The following is an 18,873-nucleotide window of genomic DNA, read 5'->3' on the forward strand; positions in this document are numbered from 1 at the left end:
CCAAGTCGTACGAACATGCCTTTCCCCTTTTTACTAAAGATTACCGTGGAGAGGGACGATGAGCTAATCGGCAAAAAAAAAAATGCCTTAGTAGCCTATAGGGGTAACGTGAATGCCAGGGTTCTAGCAGGCGGATTCTGACATAACCGTCCCATGTGAAACGAGAGAGCCTAGTTGGCAGCTCCTGCCAACCGAGCCTCGGCTCTGACCGCGCCACGTCGACCGCGTGAGTTTGGAGCCCATCTATCGCTTCTGTGGCACGTGGGTGTGACGTCACAGCACCACGTGGGTAAGATGTGGCTACAGCCTCGCTACGCTAAGACTCAAAACCTAGAGTAGCATTGCTTTAGCTCTAAAATGGTCGCATGTTGATGTGGAATCAGCGGTCATTGTTAGTTTTTGAAAATCAAGACAATAATTTATCACTGACTTCAAGGAGCGTTTTCAATTTTAGATAACACACACGGAGAGAGCCGACATGTCACCAACATACCCTCTGCCAGAACGAGCGTTGCGAAGGTGAGCAGCGTGCACCAGATGGCTCTCATGCTTGAATGCCTGTGAAAGATGACAGCAACCAAAACAGCCTTCACTGAACGTTTCCGTCTATATATATATAGCAAATATTTCAGACACATTATTTGTGTACAACATGTTTGCCCAGCACCTGAATTAGGGGATGTAGGATTGCCTACATAACGCCTGGTAGGATGATTCCAATACAGAGGAGGGCTTTGAGACTAGCCAGCAGAACCACATGAAAATGGCACTCGCATGTCCTCTTAGTTGGATGTGACAGAATGATAAAAATAACTACAGCTAAAACATTTCTTGGGAAATAGATCTTTTTGGATGAAGTATTATGGTGACCATTCTGTATTCTCAACTTATTTTCTTTCTAATTTCAAGCAGTATTCATGCATACTGATCTTAGAATTGACCTCGCTTACTGCATGGCAACTAGGCCTGACAAACACAGCGCAGGTATTTAATACAGGTTAACTGAAGTTGCACATTTTAGACAAAAAAGTCAGGTATAAGCAAAATCCCAACTTCAATTCCAGGTCAGAGTCGGCCGGAGCATTGCTTCTGACTAGGACTCAAATTTGCAGAAGTGTTCTGTTTTCGCTACTATTCGACAGCTTGATGCAGCAGCTAGCTCCTGTCAAGAATATGCATTTGAGCGAAGAACTCAATAAACAGAACAATAACGCCACGTAGACTCTTTAGGACTATGAACGAGACGATGCACGTCCTCGCAGGAGTACGCCTCCGGCACTTGAGTAAGATAAAATGAAGAGTTCTATAGTCTGGTGCATTCACTATGTCTTTCGAATGCCAGAAATTTTTCCTCGCCTTTGCACATTTCGTTTGGGATCACACGAGATACGTCTGGGTCGTATCTTCGGATGCAATGTATATCTAGCTGCATAATACGTAGTTGATGAACATCAGTTAGGAAGGTGACTTAACAGGACGAAAAACTACTCTACTTAGTTTTAGGTACTAAGATTTTAATTAGAAGTGGTAGGTCTTCAACACTCAAGGTAGAAGGTACATTTAAAATTTCAGCACTCAATTTATGGGTACTCACTTTCCGAACAAATTATAGCCTTAACAATGTGCTTTAAAAATTCTAGATTTGACTTTCAACTATCCTCTATTTAGACAAATGGCATAATGCGTGGTACTTGTTTTTGAAAGACGTCAAATTATCTGATATTACTAATTACAGAAGTTGCATCTATATTTTGCGCAGCTTAATTAAGGCCGATACCATTTGATTATTTCACTTTATGTTAACGGATGTCAATCAGTTTCAAAAACGTTTTTTATGATATTTTTTCCATAAACACTCAGCGATCATGGCATTTTTTTATTTGATAAATGTGTATCTCATGATCAGAAAAGTGAAAAACCTGATATCATTCCTGTTCGCTAAATCTGCGTGAAAATAAAAAGCTAAGGAAGTGGTAATCAATCCCTCTCCTTGAAGAGTTTATTATTACTTCATTTTCTTGAGTCCTTCAAGCAATAAAATTTTTCTTGTATTGACGATGCTGGATTATATATTTAAGTTAAGTATTTTGAAAAGGCTTGCACAGGATAGTTTTCAAAGTTACACGCCCGACTGACTCGAATTAGCCCTATAGAAAATTCACATGGCAGCAGCTAGCAGATTGATACATATCATACAAAATAAGACGTCTAAGTATACGAGGCATTTTTTTTTCAGTACAGCATATAATAATATGCACGTCCTACACATATACATTAGACGAAACTTGTATAATAAAAATTAGTGTTCAGATAAATTGTAGTTCAAACAACCCTAGACTAAGGTCGACAATGATGTAAATCATCATCGTCACCATCAGTATTTATTCCTAAACATCCAGATAGGGACGTTACAATAGATGGGATACAGTGTTATTCAGAAATACCAAATGAATAAACATCTCATTCATTTGATCTAAATGATATTGATAGTATCGAAGCGATCTAATATGGCGGGAAAATTGTACTTTAGTCAGTCACTCAACCTTATAATGACGCGAAAGGAATTGACGCGTTAGAAGAATGTATTCATAAAAAGGCTTTTAACGACGGAGAGGTAGAGTCCACCAAATTTTAATCCAGCTACTTCTATTCCATTACTACCAATCGAAGAAAACAGGTGGAAAAAGCAAACGCAAAGCTTACCGTTCCCTTATGAGTAAGTGGGGATCATTTGTCCCTGACTGCTCTTTATATAGCACAAACTTCGTCAAACAACACAAAGCAAACATTTGCTTTAGAACTATAATAACAATGTCCACAAAGGTGTCTTTGTCCTCCCAATTAATTTGTATGGCTCTTTCATTCCAAACCCGAAGCGATATACCGTTTTTTCAAAAGCCAAAGGGAAGAAATAATTTGATTTATAATTTAAGAAACGCTCCCGACTAAATACTTCTGTGTAAACTACGTCAATCAGGGAACTACGAAGCATTAGTGCGCCTTAGGGTTTGTTTGAAAATGATCTGTACGAAACTTGATATTTGCTATTTCTTCAAAACTGTACGTCACAAATCAAATTCTTATTTTCACTCGCGACTGTAACTTTTTTATTTTTTTCGCAGTTGACAATTCCATCGTGACATTCTAGGTATCGTAGCGGGTTTCTTAATTGTACATTCTTCGTGCCATTCTTTAGTTGTCGCTCTTAAAAGCTCGTTTGGATTTTACGAATTAAGAATATTTGCACCTGTGGAGGCTCTTCCGCGAGATAAATGCTAATTCTTTAACATTCGAAGAACAGAAGAAAAGAAAATATAGAAGGACTGCGACCCTTTCATTTTCAAGGCAGGGGGTAGTTTAACCTCGATGCTTTGTTTACAAGAGGAGTTTCGAGTTGTCATACCCATGCGTTTGGAGATATTGTCGAAAAGAGTTCTTGAACCAATTTTGTTTACATTCTATAACTATACTAATAAATGTAATAAATTTTGTATATGCGCACGGCTTCCATCAGCAGCTTCAAGGTTCGCTGTTTTTGTAAAAAAAAAAAAAACTTGTTTCGCTACAGTGGGAAGCTCAGCCATTATATATATATATATATATATATATATATATATATATATATATATTAAGCGTTGGGGATGGAACTTTGTCTTTTTTTAATATTTACTTTGAATAATCTCAGAAATTAGTAACGTAATCTGTTTAGGGGAAAAATAATATAGGGTGGCGCTGGTGAACACTCTCAAGGTTCGTATACAGACAAAATAAATACCCAAGCAAGTAGCAGGGGGGACAGCGGCCGATGTAGCTCAGTTGGAAGAGCACCGGACGCGATATTCGAAGGTCATGGGTTCGGTTCTCACCATCGACACGTTGTTTTTTATCTACTCTGTGTTTTTGCATCTTTCCCCTAAACAGATTACGTTACTAATTTCAGTGATTATCCAAGTAAGCATTAAAGAAAATTGAAAGAAGACAAAGTAACCTCGCCAACGCTTTCCTTGGCCTCGCCGACTGTTGGCTTCTTTCCTTCATGTATTATAACGAGCACCCTTATTTCCCCTAAATTGATCTGTTTATATATACACTGTAAACCAAAATACACCCTTAAGGGTGGATATCAATGTCTATAACTAACACCCTTCAGAAAGGGTAACGTTAGGTTGAAATGTACCCTTATAAAGGGTAATTTTTCGTAATTTTTCTCTTTTGCAGCAGAAATTGGGAAATGTGTTTTATGCCAGTTACACCCTTTCACAATGGGTGTAAAAAATATTTTTTTACCTTCGCACCCTTTTTCTAATTTTGAACTTTTATACCGTCCTTTTCGTTTTGGAAATTTCTTTACTACGTACTGCGCGGCCAAGCAATGCTCAGTGAAATGATCAAGGCCTTGCACTTCCCAAAATATCCAGTATGTGCTGCAGACAACACAGCTGCTTTCTCTCGCTTTCAGAATGTTTAAAACATGTAAAACATTCAACGAGAATAAACACACATGGAACTGTACTCTTGGAAAACCATTTATTGAAGCCATTCAGGGGACATGACAGACAGATACATGCTATCAAAAATATGACTTGGGCTTGAGGGCTAGAACAGCAGATTCTCAATGGCAAGAACAATGTGCTTTACCGCGGCCTGAGCCGGCTTGCACGATAAAGTCCGAGCTAAGTCCAGACTTAAATGGTGTCTTTAGAAAGACCAAGCTTATTTAAGACGGCTCGTGTTCCAAACGTCGAACGCTTCGGGGTCATGTTCACCAGAGTGGCTTCCCAGAACGGCCTCAGCAACCAGTTGGGGCATTTTTCCTCGTAACACAATCTTAAGCCGCAAAAAGCAATGGCACGGGTTTTACACAACGCAAAATTGTCGGAATGTGTACATCTTATAGCAGGGACAGTGCCAGCGCATCCCTGTATTTCCCTAATTTCTCTACTTAGACACCTGGCGTCCTTGTGTCTTAACCAAGACAGCACTAGAGTCGTAATCGTACAAGCGACTTATTCAAGTCAGGAATGAAGCCCAGTCTTGACTCCAGTCTTAAGCAGCCATGCTAGTGGCCTATTCTTTAGACTCCAGTTAAGTCTGGACTTAGCTAAGACAGTCTTAAGATTGTTTTGTGCAAGCGGGCCCTGGTCTTTAGGGAAAAGCAATTTGATGTGCTGCTATGAAGCGCTGAATGATGTGCAACAGGCCTTTGTTACATAAGCACCTAAAAATACCTGATCAAGTATACAAAAAGCCAGTGTGCTGCCATTCATGCTATAGCGCCTTCTATGATGTCTAGAACTTTGAGTACAAAATTTAAAAAAAATCTCTTGTGCCTCTGCGAGGATGATGCTGGTGAATCCGATGCATGGTGTATATAGCTTCTCTTTGTCCTGAATAAGAAACAAAAAGGAAGAACAGAAGTTAAAATGTTTGCTATTTCTACAAATGACAGCATTGTTACCATCTACTGGCTTACAAATTTGTATCCGCAAAAGCTGTTGCTGCAGTTTGATAAAATATTTCACACTTTAGAACCTGCAAGGCACAACAAAGTAGCCCATCTTCAAAATTTCTATCGAAAAACGGTCTAAGTCTCAGGTTTTTCTTTTTTTAATACCAGTCTATAAGCCCTTTTAATCATTTTTTCCTGGCTATCATATTCAGTGCAGTGTTTCGAACAGCCAGATCAGACACAAATGTGTGGAACATTGTGGCACTGCTTCAAGTACCTTAGTTTTTGTCCCTCTTCAGGCATCTATATGTAGAAGACATTTTTTTATTGAGTGCAAAAATCCTACTGAATAAAATATGTTGCGCCAATAGCCAGATCTAGTATGGGTCTTGGTCACATATATAATTAAAGAGTTCTACTTATGCACATTACCATTGGAACATAGTTCTGAAGAGGAATGTACCATCAAAACTGATGCTTCATCCTCGTGCACAGAGGAATGTGATTACTATCTTCAAATGTTTTTGCATAGCTGTGCTCGAATAATATGAGCGAAAATACAAAATAACACGAGTCCAAACCTAAAATGCATCTTTCAGGCTCCACATAATGATTACAAATATTACAAATGAAATGAGACTACGATTTCTTTCAACAGTGTATGAGGGTCTGAATACCAAATCAATATTCCAGTTAGCACACACTGCTAGCTTAACTCACCAAAGGCACAGAAGTTGCTCCCCTCGCTCTCGGTTGATCCAGATGTTTGGAAAGCAAGCAAAAGATGCATGCAGCTGGCGTGTCTGTAACATAAAGACACAAAAATATGCCAAATTTAAGGTTTTGGTCCAGTCTTGGTTTAGAAAGAACAAGGCACTATGAAAGCTGACAATAAGATCTTCTGGGCATCCTACTGCTCACTGTGCACCAAAACCCAGAGCTGCACATCAGTGAAAATACTGAGAGCAGGAATAAAATCTTCTGAAGGTGATATGATTTGGAAGCTTACAAACTGTGACTAAAATGTATGCATTGCCCTAGTAGATGGCCACACATTCATGTCACGATATCAGAGGAGTCATTCCACCACTAGGGAGTTTTCCTCTAATGGTGCTTTAGCCGCAGCGCTAGAATAAACGATTACAGTGATGCATTTAGGCCTGATCACGTGCAGAAATTCAGAAGCATTCAAGTTCCGTGCCTCGTTCCATTTTGAGTCCTGTGTTTTGTTGCCTAGAACCATTACTTAGTTGCCCTTTCTATCATTGAAATTATGGGAATCAAGAAACCAAAATCCGGGAGTGGCCCATTGAATCTGGTAATCACAACTGAGTCAGCTATACTCAAATGAAGCTAGACATAAAATATGGATAAATTTGGATGAGGTCAAATTTCAGGAATCCAGAGGTTGGCCAAGTTTTCGACATGGCCCACTTCAATTTGAGTCATCGCAGAATTGGTCAGACTCAAATAAGATTAGACACAAATTTTCGACAAAATTGCAAAAATTTAAATTTAAGATGGGACCTGAAATTGTTTGAAGGTATGCACTGAATTCGGCATACTCAATTTAGGTCAGACATTGCTTTTCATCAAATTTTGGAGGTCCAGGGGGTCGAATTGTGGAAGTTCCTAACCACCATGTGGTCATCTAAATTGGTCATACTCAAATTACATTAGACAGCACCATCAGCCAGCCTATACCCACTGAAGGGCAAATGCAAATCTCCATATTTTTCCAATTAGCCCTTTCCTATACCAGCCGCATTCATTTGACCCCCGCAAAGTACACCTCATCCACCCGCCTAACTTTCTGCCATCCCCTGCTATGCTTTCCAGCCGTTGAAATCGTTTGTTACCCTAAGCAACAATCACTTGCCCTATTTCCACAATACATGCCCGGCACATGTACATTTCTTCTTGATTTCTACTAGCATGTCATTACCTTTAGCTATTTTTCTGACTCACCGGTAAGCTGCTAGTCAAATCTGCTAGTACGTACCAAATACACTCTATTACTGTCTTATTCTCCTAGCTAATTCCCTTTCATGGTCCGGATCTGCAGTCATTACATGTCCTAAGTAGACATATTCGCCTACCAATTCCAGTGCTTCATTGCCCATTGCAAACTGCTGTTCCTTCTCGAGGCTGCTAAACATTACTTTAGTCTTCTGCATATTGATTTTCAGGCCTACTTTTCTTTCTGCTTTCCCCGCCTAGGTCACCAAACATCTTTTGTAGTCCATCTCCTCAATTACTTAACATGGCAACGTCATCAGCGAATTGTAGATCACTTCGGTATTTCCCATCAACTGTTATCCCTAAATGCTCCCATTACAAGTCTGAATACTTCCTCGAAGCAAGCTGTGAATAGTACTAAGGAAGTCGTGTCTCCTCCCTAACACCTTTTTTGTATTGCAATTTTGCTATCTCTTTCATGCAGAATAATGGTTGCTATACAGCCTCTACAGATATATTTCCGTACTTTCACATACAGTTTGTCTACTCCCAGATTCTGCAGTGAGCAATGCCTGCATGATTGCAGAGGTTTCTATTGGGTCAAATGCTTTTTCTCTATCAAAAAATGCTATGTGTAAGGTCTGGTTGCATACCGAGCATTTTTCTATCAGCTATTCTATTCTAACACCAGTGCTGCGACAGGGGCAAAGATGAGAAGGAAGGTGAAGCGCTACTAACAACTACAGTTTATGTGAAAAATACACAATATACTCACGAAAGACAACCTAAAGTGCAAGTGCTTGCTCCTTACCCTGTAAAAAAAAGAAAAGAAAACGAAAAGACATTCGTTAGATATCCGAATACGACATTTCATTCATGTTTATTTACTGAACAGATGCTTATGCACGTGTTGCTGTTCTTGTCAATGCTTCATACAATGTCAATTCATCTTGATGTCTGAACATAACTTTTGCCCGGTTAAAAAGAGGAGCACATGCTTTTTTTTGACACATTAGACACACTTGGCTTGTTCAGGTGAGTCTCAGTAATTTAGGCTAAATTTGGTGAAGGAGCACCATTCACAGACGTTTTGCGTTTTAATGAATTTCTCAGTCTGGCCCATATTATAGTTCTTGCCGCATTTAGAAGGTATGTCATAGATCACGCCCTCTTCACATGGCACAAAATTCAACTCATATTCCACTCGGCCGGCTTCTTTTACTTCTTTTTTATTTTCATTCTCTGGCTCTTCTGTCAAAAAAGCACGAAATTTTCCTAGCTCATTAGGAGCTGAAAATAATACCTCGACCGCATATCTAGTTCCAACTTGTTTACGCCTATGGGATATATGATGGATGCATACCTCTTTTTATCTCTACTGGAAGGCCCCTGCGGATCATGTTTACCAAACGACAATCTTTTTCAGGATTTTACTGCAAGCAAGTGTTATCACGTCATTTGGGAAGCCGGCTAACTTTAGCCTCTGGACCTGCTGCTTGAAACTTCTGTCTATATCGTGGATGCATGATTTAGTAATTGCTGATTAGCATGGCACTGCTATGCCGCACTTAACAATCTTCGAATGCTCTGAATGATAACTAAGTAAAGGCTTTCCCGACATATGTAGAAAGAACCAACAAATTTGATCTTCCTTCTTTTCCAACAGCCAAGATTGGAGCTGATTTCATTTCGTATTTCGAAAGTAAACATAAAAATTTGGAAATAAGTCACAATACCAGAAAGAAATTAGTCCCAATTCCAGAATGTTTGAATGGAAGGGAAAGAAGATCATGTTTGTTGTTCCTTTCTACAGTGGTCAGAACAGCCTTTACTTATTTATTATTCAGGACATTTGAAGATTGTTAAGTGCGGCATAGCAGTGGCATGCTTAGGGTCAGCGATTAATAAATCATGCGTCTATGGGAGACAGACGTTTCAAACAGCAGGTCCAGGGGCTCAGGTTAGCCGGCTTTCCGAATCATTTGAAACGCTTGCAATAAAATCCTGAGAAAGATAGTCGTTTGGTGAACATGATCCACAGGGGCCTTCCAGCAGAAAGAAAAAGAAGTATGCAGTGATGTCATACATCCATCAGTTCCCACAGGCATAAACATGTTGGCATTATATTGCTGTTTCCAGCTCCTACTAAGCTAGCAAGAATTTGTGCTGTTGTTGACTGAAGAGCCAGAGAATGAAAACAAAAATGAAGCAAAAGGAAAAATGCCTGCCAAGTGGAACATGAGTTGCATTTTGTGCCGTATGAAGAGAGAGTGGTAAATGACATACCTTTTAAATCTGGCAAGAACTGTATAAGCCAATCCGGGAAATTCATGAACATGCACTTACACCAACAAAAAACGCCTTTGAATAGTGCTCGTTCGTCAAATTTAGCCCTACATTACTGAAACTCACCTGAATAAACCAAAATGTGCCTAATGTATCAAATAAAAAAGCATGCACTCCTCTTTTTTTACAGAGCAAAAGTTAATCAGACGTCAAGATCATCTGACATTAGAATTGCATGATGCCTCTTAGGTGTAAAAGAACAGCAACACGTACATAACCATCCCTTAAGCAAATATACATGACTAAAAGTTCTTATCTGGATTCGTAATATTTTTTTTTGGGGGGGGGGAGGGGGGGGAGTAGCACATGCACTTCTGGTTGTATTTTTCAAGTATAATAGCTGTGTATTTTTCAAATAATCTTCAGTTAGTAGCGCTTGTCGTTCCTGCTCTCTGTCCCCTATCACAGCACTGGTAAAGTTTTCGAAGATGTACCAACTAACTGAAATTATGCTTTGCTATGGTATGGATATGATCGACAGTAGAGTGTAGTACTCTTTCCGAAAACCTGCTTGATCTTTTGCTTGACGAATGTCTAAGGTTGACCTAATTTTGTTAGCAATTGCCTTAGTAAAACCTTATATTTAACAGATAGTAAGCTGATTGGTCTATAATTTTCAAGTCATTGACTTCCCCTTTTTATGAATTCAAATAGTGTTGACAATCTTCCATGATTCCAGTTCTGTTGATGACTCCAGGCCTTACACTTAAAGGGTGGCTAGCTTTCCTAGCATGGTATCCCTCCAGCCTACAACAAATCTGTGGTTACCTCATCCTTTCCAGCTCCTTTACCCCTTTTCATAGTTTCTAAAGCTTTCTCAATCTCGTTCTTCGTCACTGGTGGGACGCCTGATTGATTTTTACTACAGCCAATCTTGCTGTCCTGACTACTTCGGATGATACATAGATTCACCGTTTCAAGGCTGCCCGTTCTTTAGAACACGCTCAATTTTCTTCATGTAATACTACCTTACGTCGGACACTTTGTACGTGTTGATTACCTTTGATAGCTATGCCAGTTTTATTGTCGATTGGTCTGGAAGATTTCATACTTTGGCATTTCTTAGTCAAATAATTAGTATCATTAGATAGCTTACCGGTATCTTCTCTATCCTACCACCTACTTCTACCATGCATCCAGTAGTAATATCACTGAAGGTATCACTCATCATTTATACACAAAAGTTGTCATCTTCGGTTAAATCTGAATATCAAAATGGACTTTGATCGTATCTGATGAAGTGAAATTTGGGGGTCCAGGTAGCCAAATTCTGGATCTTCCCCATCCCCAATCGGATATGCTCGAATAGGTTAGACATATCCAATATCAGCTCAGTTATCATAAAACCAATGCCTAAAACAACTATGGGCAAAATAAGCTTTTATTCACACTCATCGATCTCATAAAGCACCTTTCACTCCTACTTGCTGCCTATGAGCCCAGTCTTGCTCGGTCCACTATTGCTACTTCTATGAATAATGTAAAGTGCATGACTCAATCTTGCAATTTATTCGATATTGCAACTACTCACAATTCTTGTCTCTTGGGGCAATACCCATGCATCAGCCTGGAGAACCACTTTCATGTCCCTGTTGCACTGCCATAAGCCCACCGTTCCTATTAAGGTTGAATCATGCAGGAACTGCAAAGAGACCAGTATAAAAAAGGCAAAACAAAGCAGAGATGTTAACTTGCAACAGTTACTGCATGCAGCAGCAGACTTGCATGATTACAATATCCACTCAGGAAGTGCTCCAAATCACAGCCATATACTAGAAACTAGGACCGCAGTAGGCATCTGCTCCTATATTTCTCTGAATAATATCTAATTGTTAAGTAAACCCTTGCCAAGGGAGCACTTCATGAGTAAAGCATGATAGTGCAGTGGCAATGAAACCTAACTGCATCAGTGCACGGCGTGATCTAGACTGCCATTTTCCCGAATTGCAACCAATGTTTAGCCTTATGATCATTGCGTTACATTAATTTTATACACTTACAAGTCGTAATGATGTTCCAGGCAAGAAGTGGCCTTGTAGTCAGAGTTTATGAATGGTATAATGGTTTTCAGTTCAGCCACTTCACACTGATGTCAAACATTTTTTCTTTATGGTTTAGGGCATTTATTACCCCAAAGCGACACAGGCTATGAGACACACCATAGTGGAGGGCGTTCAAAATTCTAACCGCTTATAGTTAACGCGCACTGACATTGCAAACACATAGACACCTTGCTCTTTTGCATCCACTGCTAAGTGGCTGCCACACATTTTGAGCAATCCAAATTTTTCAGCATGCCTTCATGTTTTCCACTTAATGGCAGTCTGCTGCCAAATATCACAAGAAAAATGGCAACTAAGATTAATGAAATACATTCCTCAGGAAACGCAGTATGTGTGTGCATGAGAGGAAATGTGTATTACCAAGCCACACGATACATATATTGGTCCTTTCATACCTTGCAGTTGTGGTGAAGGTATCCACAGGGGAATATTGTTCAGAAACTACTAAGTCTACCAAATATCCCTGTAAACTATGTTAATATGTCAATATGTAATTTTTTATGCATTAAAGGATGACCTGCGCTCCAAACTATTCATCTATTCTATTCTTCAACTGTTTTTTCAAAATTGTTCCCTCTACAGTATGAGCTGCATTGCTTTTTGAAACTTTTGTTGGTGCTTCTCACTTTGTATTACAGTTGTCTCTTTTCTTTTTGAAGTTCATCCTTCGCATGTGCGGTGTAACATAATTCATTCTGTTCAAGTATCTCCTTTCTACCTTATTTATTCCTTTTTTAATGTCACCCTCCAGACTCGTCAGCATTGCCTTCCTAGGACCTCTTTCTTTTTCTTCCCTGCCTTCTGTGCGATCTGTTTCTCACAGTACCTACTGCTATTCGCAGCTAAGTTGGCATAGCAATTCAGCTACAAAATCATCAATTTTCTCCTACAAACACAGGCAAGCATCCAACCTGCTTCTTGTGCCTATTAATCTTGTACAATGCACTGCTCTTTGTGCTCTTTAAGTGCTGCAGCAACATTTTTTATTTTCTTCATGTTAAGGGATCACCTATTCATCTTGTACAATGCACTGCTCTTTAACTGCCAAAATTTTTATTTTCTTAAGGTTATGGGATCACAAGCTCCAAGTTAATATAAGGCCATCTCCAAGGCAGCATCTTTTTGTTCCTTCCCTACTCGCCTTAGTCCTTGGGAAGCAAAAACAAAAACTACACCAATGCCCAGACATTGACAAGTTCACTTGTCAAAAGCTTCCACTGGCAGACTGCAGCTGCTCTTCAATCCTTCTTCGGTCTCCTTTGACTTTATGTAGCTTATTGCCTTCATTTATTTCTGATCTATTTTAATAATAGAATACTGATATTCAGGTCCATTAGTATGCAGGCTTTTGGTGCCACAGAAATTAGCTCGCTAGCAATGTTATAGCAGCTTCATACAGCAATTGAGTCCAGCTGTGGCTTCATCTATAGTTACAGTAAGGGTTGTTTTTTTTTCTTCCAGCTCTCACCTCTGAAAAATTAGGACTTTATATTTGCCTCAGCATTTGGCCTTTTAGAATGAGTTATGTAGGCGATTGAACCTGAATTAATTTGGTCATATTGAGGCCATTGCATATCTCACAATATCAGTTCAGTTCAGTCGTTCAGTCGTGTCCGACTCTTCGTGACCCTATGGACCATGTCACGACACGCTTTCCGGTCTCTCACTATCTTTCGAACATCAAATAACGTCATCTGCAGTGCGTCGAGGATGCCATCTAACCACCGAGCTCGCTGCCAACCTCTTCTCCGACGACCCTCAACCTTTCCCAACATCAAATATTTCTCCAGCGACCCCTCTCTTCTCATCAGATGACCAAAGTAGCTGAACTTTAACTTTAGAATTTGACCCTCCAATGAGCAGACAGGGTTTATGGTCGACAATATCGACTGATTTGACCTTCTGGCAGTCCAAGGAACTCTACAGAGTCTTCGCCAGCACCACAATTCAAACGCGTCAATTCTTCGGCGGTCAGCCTTTTTCACAGTCCAACTCTCGCATCCATACATCACAACTGGAAAGACTATAGCACGAGTTATACGGATCTTGGTTGGCAGACTAATGTCTCTGCTCTTTACTAAGCGGTCAATGCTAACCATTGCTCTCTTTCCCAAAAGCAGGCGTCTCCTAATTTCATGGCTGCAGTCTCATTCTGAGGTAATCTTGGAGCCCAAGAACAGAAAATCTGTCACAGCTTCCACATCTTGCCCATTGATGCTCCAGGACTTGATAGGGCAAGACGCCATGATCTTTGTTTTTTTAATGTTCAGTTTAAGCCCAAACTTCTCACTCTCTTCTTGTACGGGCATCAGAAGTCTCTTGAGTTCCACTTCACTTTCTGCCATTAAAGTGGTACCATCCGCATATTTAAGGTTGTTGATACGTTTTCCAGCAATCTTCACTCCAGCTGAAGACTCGTCGAGACCGGCCTTCCTCATGATGCACTCTGCATATAGGTTAAATAGGCAGGGCGACAGTATGCAGCCTTACCTCACTCCTTTCTCGATCGGAAACCAATCAGTAAGACCATGCCCAGTTCTGACTGTGGCCTCTTGCCCTTCATACAGGTTCCTGAGGAGACGGATGAGGTGAATTGGAACTCCCATGTCTTGGAGAACTTGCCACAAAATATATTTGGTTCCAAATACAGGACTCAAAGTAAGCACATAGTGCGTTAGCGTTTTGTTTTAGCACGATTTCAATACCAATCAGCTTTTGCAACAGCCGTAGCCATCCATTAGTAAAAGTTTATTATAAGAGTGCTAAAGAATTCCGAATTTAATGACACATGAACAAAGAAGCCATGAGAAGCTTCATTTCTGTCTTCTCACATTTACATCAGTGATAACCTCTCCACACATGTTGCCTTTCATTCACTTAATGCAGGCTTTTAAGGAACACTGATGCTCAACATAATATTCAATGTGGTCTGAAACAAGTCTCCGCTGAAATGCAACTACCAGGAATGAATACGGTATTTAGTACATAGCTATACATATTGCTATAAAATAACGAAGTGCCAATGACGAACGAATACAAGTTCCACTACAAGTTGTTCATGTAGAATGAGAGGAAGAAGATTGCTACACTGTATGAAAGAGCACTGGAAAAGTGTAGAGGTGTGAAGCCTCAGTTCGCAGGTTGAACCAACATTTCAACAAGTGGACTTGCCTTCATCTCGGCAGAGCGGGCATCACTAGCAGGGGTTTAAATATGCTTTTGATTTTGTTCTCACCTGCCAGCCAGCACTGCGATACCATAATGTTGACAACTACCAACTAGCCCCGCAAAACACCCTGCATGGATATCCAGTCCATCGCCTTAACCACAGTGGCAGGTATGATTCACTGTCCTGTTAATATTCTGTTTCTTTTTCCTTCTCCTCCTTTGGGGAAAGCTTTTGAGAATGGTTCCCTTGCAGATATCAGTTATCAGGACCTTTTGGAATGCATGTTGCCTTTCAAGAAAAGTGTGTCTGCACTAAAACTTCTTTAGGTACCGACTAATCACTGCAGAAACAAGCATACACTCGCTCCAATCTTCTGAAAAAAAAAACCGCGTTTCGTGGCTGATAGGGGGCCCTTGTTAACATGGAGCGCTGAATGGAATGACAGCGGCTTAAATATGGTTAAAATTGCATAGTGTCCGATTGTAGATCTCTGGAAGATTTACATGTGTCCTGCTAAGAGCATGCCTCGTTTTATGCTTTTAATAGGACACGTGGAAGTCTTCCAGAGATCTACAATCGGACACTACCCAATTTTATCGCATTTAAGCTGCCCTAGTTCCATGCAGCGCTCCATGTGACCAAGGGACCCGCACGGGCCCCGAAATGTAGTTTCCTTTTTCTTAGAACATTTTGGCGAGTGAATATTTTTTCTGCAATGTTTGCCTTTCGCCACACGGTAGTCCGTGAAATCCTGGACTATGCTGACTAATCATCTGCCCTGCATTGTAGTTTTTCCTGCAGCTGCCACTTTTATTTCTTTTTCAGGCCACAGGAACAGATTCCAGGTTGAAAAATCCATACTGAAGAAATTTTTTTCTTTATTTGTCTTTCAGTTCTTGAACTAATTTCTTCTCATGCACCCTCCTCCTCCTCCTCAGCTTTACTTCGGCGTATTTAAATCCCTGCCAGTGATGATTTCTGTGCCCAGATGAAGAAAAGCCAACTGGCCAAAACGTTGACCTGCGAACTGTCTCGCTCTACCCTTGTTCAGCGCTCTTTCATACAAGTGGTCCGTGACACTTTGTTGTATTTGTTCATTGTTGACGCAACTTTATTTCATAACATGCATCAACTAACCCAGCAAAAAGTTTTACTGGAGTGCTTACATACATAATGCATTATTTATTTAGAATGGAGAACACATAATCCAACTTAGAGAGAAACACTACAGCCAGAACACGCACCATTGGTTCACATGCCGCTCCTGAATATTTTCCAGTTGCCACAAATTCAGTGCTGTGAGCTCCCATGTGGTATGTCCTGCAGACATAATGCAATGCCGTCATAAATACAACTGAGCAATGTGGCAAAAACAAAAATGTGGCAGAAGTGAGAATAAATAAAAGAAGCTCTGTAGAGGTTATCACGCAGAAGTTTTTCACACACGGACAATATTTTTCCCTTCCCATTTTTTCTTTTATACACCGTTAATTAGCACCACAAAACATTGGCTTTCCGTTCTAAACAGTCTGACAGCTTTGAATGCATTTTCATTTTTTGTTTCAATTAACAAATTGGTCAATTATACGCTATATTTTCTTAATTAGCAACATCAAGCGTTCTGTCTGAGCATTCTCTTGCCTTTAAACCCTCTTTTTTTCAATGTATTTTTTTATTCATTAATGATGAATTAAAATGATTGCATCAACTCTTCACCTATCACACACCAATCAATCATCTATCACTAGAAGCACAAATTACGATGATCAATATTTTTATGTACTCTTTTTGGCATGCTGTGCCAACTACTACTAACTCTACTGCTAGTATTACTCCTACTACCACTACTACTAGTATTACTATGCCGACGACTTTTCGACCGAACGTGCGGCATAAGCTGTCACTTAAGCTGAAGACAGGATGAAATAAATGCAAAGCATTTAGATGCACGAACCAGCGGCCAACGCCTGTGCAGAAGATAGCGAAAATGTTTATCTCAAATATTGTGCTTACGCAAAGTATCACACAGAGCTAAAATACAGCTCATGAGCCCGTATGACAGCAAAAATTGACATGCGCGAAGTAACCTCTGGGTGAGATGGAAATCGACCAAATGCATTCTCCTTGCCTTTCAAACTTGTCAAATTTTAAATCTGGCAGAACGCAGAGGTCCTAAAGAGTATGCGCTAGTAATCGCTAACATGGATGCATGGCTTCCAGTTATAATCGTATAAATCGAATGATTTCTCTATGTTTACAGTTCAGCGCACCCCCCTCCCTCGCCCCTCCCCGTTAGTGTTGCAACCGCTCTCGGCGGAGAGCTCCGAACAAGTTTATAACGCTTGCAATTTCCTGAGCGTCGAACTCAGCAGTATGACAGGCATACTTTCTGTGAAACATACGTTCTAAAATTTGCACCCACCATATGCCAATACTTAAGATCGCTTACCTTTAGAGAGAGGTCGAGCATCGTCGTCAAGACAACAAAGAACGCAAAGCTTCATAAGGAACTTCGAGGGCCACTTCTGTTCCGAGTGTATGTCAGGCGGCACATTGACAACAGTGAAACTACTCACATCTGCAGTTAAATATGCACACAAAAACACTACGGATCACTTCAATGTGTCGCAAAATATGTCCGAAAATGCCGTTGGCGTCGACAACGCACCGCCTCCATGCCACACGCTGAGAAATAAAATAGTGGGAAAACGTCACAACGGCGATACCGATGGCCACCTGGCGGCAGACATGCAGCGATGCAGCCTCGCTTTCGGTTTCGGTTTTATCGCGAGACGAAACGTGTATTTTTCGTACAGCAGCAGCAGCCAGAACGATTGTGTTAGCAGACACTCAAAGAAACTAAGGGAACTAATTTATTGAGGTCGCATTAGGAAATTAGGTGGATGTCAGTCCGCAAGAAGAATGCGCCTGTACGAACTCCGCGGTTACGATGCGTGTCCGTTCTATCGCTGGGTCCACCTTCGACTGACTCTCTCGGTATTCACATTTCACACCTTCACATCTGTTCTTCCCACGGTTGAATCCCTGGTACCGGCACGTACACCAGTCACACACACGTCAGAGACGGCTCGCTCTCCCTCCTCATGTGATCTTGCTCTGCGGTTTCGTGTGCTGCGCCGACGGCCGTGAGAAAGTTCGTTTTAGCCTTAGCTGGGCGCGGTGTCGGATAGCGGCGTCAGCGTTCGATGGTCAAGGTAGACAATGCCTAAACGGGAACTTTGGTCGGCGTAGTCAGCGTAGCGCTGACACGACCCTCCCGAATTTGCGCCTGTCCTCAGGTGCAAGCATTCCGGGGAGATGGCATAAGCTCATTAGCCAGAGATCGCGCTCCTTGTACCTCCGCAGTTCTTCAACGTTCACTGTTTTTCGGTTGATTTTACCAGGTGCGTTGTGTAGTCTTTCTATGACTACAAGGTTTGGCTCGATCACTTCTGAAATTTCAAAGGGTCCTTCGTAGCGCGCGTCAAGTGTGTTCAGTGCGCCGGCTTCCAGCACGACGAGATCTCCGGGATGAAATTCTGTGGCCGTCGCCTTGCGTTATATCGGGCTGTTGATTCTCGTTGACTCTCGAGAAGGCAGTCCCTTGTTTCCGCACTGACAATTTCTACAATCGCATGTATAATCTGCTGTGTCGTCTTGAAGGTCGCTCTCACGGCATGCATTAGAATGAGAGGCAAGCCCGCATCAAAACATGGAATAGTTATAATTGCAAAGCAAAGCGCTTTCTCATATGGGTCCATAACGAGGTAACAAGGAGCTTTAAAGAAAGGCTGTCGGCCTCCAGTTTTATAGGTACATTGAGCGCAAAAACTACTGATAGATGAAAATTGAGCTTAACTGAATGTTCATTTTCCACCTGAAAATGA

General features: G+C 40.9%; 1 long non-coding RNA gene across 1 annotated transcript; it reads right to left on the reverse strand.

Annotated features, from left to right (window-relative positions):
• Nucleotides 1–8,183: 8,183 nt before the first annotated feature.
• Nucleotides 8,184–17,788, reverse strand: LOC146195425 (uncharacterized). The gene is made up of 4 exons (XR_014705573.1): nt 17,436–17,788; nt 16,231–16,306; nt 11,286–11,396; nt 8,184–8,220 (listed from the first exon to the last, which is right to left on the reverse strand). It is a non-coding gene; the product is annotated as an uncharacterized LOC146195425 (long non-coding RNA).
• Nucleotides 17,789–18,873: the final 1,085 nt, after the last annotated feature.

This window comes from Amblyomma maculatum, chromosome 3 (assembly GCF_055883805.1).
Source record: "Amblyomma maculatum isolate TAMU_Amacu chromosome 3, ASM5588380v1, whole genome shotgun sequence".
Taxonomy (NCBI): domain Eukaryota; kingdom Metazoa; phylum Arthropoda; class Arachnida; order Ixodida; family Ixodidae; genus Amblyomma; species Amblyomma maculatum.